We start from the raw sequence: 4,198 nt of genomic DNA, 5'->3' as shown, positions 1-4,198 counted from the left end.
ATTTTCCCGGGGATTCCCGGGGATTTTCTCTCGGATTTTTTTCCCCAATTTTTCAAGCATTTTTTCCCGCAATTTTCGTGGATTTTTCCCAAATTTTCCCCATTTCTCACTGATGTTTTTCTCCATTTTCCCCCATTTCTCACTGATTTTTATCCCCCATTTTTCAATGATTTTTCCCCATTTCTCTCTGATTTTTTCCCCATTTCACCATGATGTTTTCCCCATTTCTCACTGATTTTTCCGTTGATTTTTCATGGATTTTTCCACCCGTTTTTCGTGGATTTTTTCCCCATTTTTCCCCATTTCTCACTGATTTTTTCCCCCATTTATCACTCCTTTTTCCCCATTTTTCCCCATTTCTCACTGATTTTTTCCGCCATTTTTCATGGATGTTTCCCCCAATTTTCATGGATATTTCCTGATTTTCCCCCCCATTTCTCACTGATATTTGCCCCCATTTCTCTCTGAATTATTCCCCCCATTTTTCATGCATTTTCCCGCCCATTAATCACTGATTTTTTCCCCATTTCTCACCGACTTTTCCCCCCATTTCTCACTGATTTTTATCCCCCACTTCTGACTGATTTTTCCCAATTTTTCGTTGATCTTTTTCCCCATTCCTCACCGATTTTTCCCCCATTTCTCTCTGATTTTTCCATCATTTTTCATGGCTTTTCCCCCCCATTTCTCACTGATTTTACCCCATTTCTCACTGATTTTATTAATGTTTGTATTTCTATTTCTAATTATGTTTATATTTATATTTATATTTATTATTATTGTTTTGCATGTTTATGTTTATGTTTATATCTATGCAGGTTAACGTTTGTGCATGTTTATGTCTATGTTAATATTTATGCATATTTATTTTTATGCCGGCGAACGCGGGCAGGCGTTTTATGTAGATGCCTATCCGCCAGGGTCCTAGCGAGGCCGCCATCTTGAGCGTGTCGGGACTTTCAAAATGGCGCCTCGGGCGGCACCCCGCCTGACCTGCCAAAAATGGCGGCAGAAAGGGCGGGAAAAAATCAGGACCCCGGTGTGTAGGCATAAGATGCCTGATTACATCGCCGACGCCGATCCGCTCGCCGACAATTTTCCCGGATGTTTCAGAGCGTGCCGACAACGGCCGCGCGGTCCGCGGTGCCGCGGGCGTGAGGGCGCCGGCGGGCGCGGGCAGGCGTTTTACGTAGACGCCTATCCGCCGGGGTCCTAGAGAGGCCGCCATCTTGAGCGTGTCGGGACTCTCAAAATGGCGCCTCGGGCGGCACCCCGCCTGACCTGCCAAAAATGGCGGCAGAAAGGGCGGGAAAAAATCAGGACCCCGGTGTGTAGGCATAAGATGCCTGATTACATCGCCGACGCCGATCCGCTCGCCGACAATTTTCCCGGACGTTTCAGAGCGTGCCGACAACGGCCGCGCGGTTCGCGGTGCCGCGGGCGTGAGGGCGCCGGCGGGCGCGGGCAGGCGTTTTACGTAGACGCCTATCCGCCGGGGTCCTAGAGAGGCCGCCATCTTGAGCGTGTCGGGACTCTCAAAATGGCGCCTCGGGCGGCACCCCGCCTGACCTGCCAAAAATGGCGGCAGAAAGGGCGGGAAAAAATCAGGACCCCGGTGTGTAGGCATAAGATGCCTGATTACATCGCCGACGCCGATCCGCTCGCCGACAATTTTCCCGGACGTGTCAGAGCGTGCCGACAACGGCCGCGCGGTCCGCGGTGCCGCGGGCGTGAGGGCGCCGGCAGGCGCGGGCAGGCGTTTTATGTAGACGCCTATCCGCCGGGGTCCTAGAGAGGCCGCCATCTTGAGCGCTGCCGCAGGGCTGGGTCCCGGCCCGCGGGCCCTTCCGCCATCCTGAGAGGGGCACGGTGCAGTACCCGCCCGTGTCCACACGGCGGCAGCACTGCCGCCCAACTCAGCCCGGCACTGCCGCCCTGTCAGGGACAGACAGAGAAGGGAGAGAGTTCCAAGCACCAGAGTCCCCACCCGTCATAAAATCCTCTCAATGAACGCCCCAAAAAAACCCCGACCCAAACTAAAAATGCCCTGCCTCTGACCAAATGAAAAAAAAACCCTTTTATATATAGAAATCATCTATTTTTTAATATTTAATTTATAGTCATAATCTAGACATATTTCATATATTCAATTTAATTGCTATTCTATTTATCATATATACAATATTATTTTATTATTCATTATATACATAGATTTATATTACTAATGGTATTTCTATTTTATCTATATCCATCTATATTTGTAGGTTCATAGTTTTTAATATTATTTCTTTAAAAGCTCTGCCTCTAACCAAATAGAAACAAAAAACTCGATTATTTTAAATTATATTTGAATATATTTTTTTATTTAGTTTTCATATTTATATCTGTAGATTTATATGTCTATATTGTGTATTCTATATTTATATACTATTTAACGTATTTTTTACTAGTATATTAATATACTATATGCTATTTACATTCTATTATAACATACTATTTAATATAACATATTAAAATCGATAAATTATTTCTATTACATACTACATACATGTATTTTATATTTATATTTATTTCTATATATTTATACTTACATATATATATGCATATATAGTTATAATAATTTTATGTCAGTATCTATTTTTGCATATTTGTATATTTTTGCCTATATTATTTATATTATTTATTAAAAACCCTCCTCTAACCAAATAAAAAACAATAAAAAATTCCTTTTAAAGTCTAAATATTTATATATTTCTATTTTCATAACAAAATATAATGTAATATATTTATATATTGGTTTCTTATATTTGCTTCTATATTTTTATTCTTTATCTTTTCTATTTACAGTATCTATAAAAAAACCCTACCTCTATCCAAACACAAACCAATAAAACATTCCTTTTAGACTATATTTAGCTGTTTTTTAAGGTTCTGTTTTTCATGCATTCTACACCCACCCCTCCCTCTCAATGTTCTGGCACCCACCATGACCCCCCCCCCATGCCCGACTCACCTGCTCCTCCAGCGCAGCCCGGCTCCCTCTCCCAGGGACCTTGGGGTGCCCCAAACCACGTCGGAGCCCCCCTCAGCCTTTTTTCCTCACCCCAAAGAAGGCACAGAACGACTCCAACTGCCCTGGACAGCAGCAGGGCACTTGACTGCAACCCCTCCCATGTGTCCATCCCACAGAAAGTGACTCTGCTGACACCAGAAAAGGGAGGGCAACCCCCACAAGGGCTGAAGTTCCTCCCCAGCCCTGCAGACACAGGGGACAAGGGGCAGAAAGGAGGAGGGGCAGCAGAGAGGACAAGGGAAGAAAATCAACATCAAGGTGCACGATGAAATGGAACCCCCCCTAAAAAAAAAAAAAAAAAGAAGAAGAAAAATGAAAACGAAAAATAACCAAAAAACGAAAAGAAACCCCTGGCATGCTGGATGGGCAGCACAAGAGGGAGGGATTAAAAATGAACAGGGACAGTGTCCTGGTTTTGGGCAAATTTGGGGGAAAACCTCCAGAAGGAGCCCCCAGACAGCAAACCCCACGACTCCTCCCCCCCACCCCACCGGGTTCGGGAAGAATTTCCTCGGAGAAGAGTGGGAGAAAAAAACCTCTTTATTTAACAAGCAAGACACTCCCCAGCACAGGGAAAAAAGACAACACCAGCTGACAAAAAACTCTTTCACCGTTCTGAAGGGATGACGAGTTCAATCTCTCTGGCGAGTGGTCGCCCAGTTATCAGTCTCTGGCGCTTGGGAATGGCTGCTGCAGGTGACAGAGTGTAGACTCCCGGTGTTTCTTGGGGTTTCCCAGGTCCCCGTCCGGAACAGGTTCAGATGGTATCCAGGAGAGGGAGGGGACGGGGTGGAAGAGAAAACAGTCCAGGGAAAAAGTTGGACTGCCTAGCTGAACTAACTAATAAGAAAAAAGCAAGGGCAAAGCGAAGGAAAGAAAAAGAGGCAGAAGCGAGCAAGCAGGCAAGCAAGCAAGCAAGCAGGCAAGCAAGCAAGCAAGCAGGCAAGCAAGCAAACCGAGCTAAAACCTCTCCTAAACATAGACCATGGGGGAGGTGAGCCGGCTGATAACAAGACAAAACAAAGCTTCACTCTCAGAGTCAGTCCTGGAAGCACAGGACATAATACCAAACATAATCAGGACACATGATTGGAGATAGAAACACCATAACATCACCCTAGGACA

Source organism: Sturnus vulgaris, unplaced genomic scaffold, assembly GCF_052056855.1.
Source record: "Sturnus vulgaris isolate bStuVul1 unplaced genomic scaffold, bStuVul1.hap1 Scaffold_770, whole genome shotgun sequence".
NCBI lineage: Eukaryota > Metazoa > Chordata > Aves > Passeriformes > Sturnidae > Sturnus > Sturnus vulgaris.
This window is presented reverse-complemented; position numbering follows the sequence as displayed.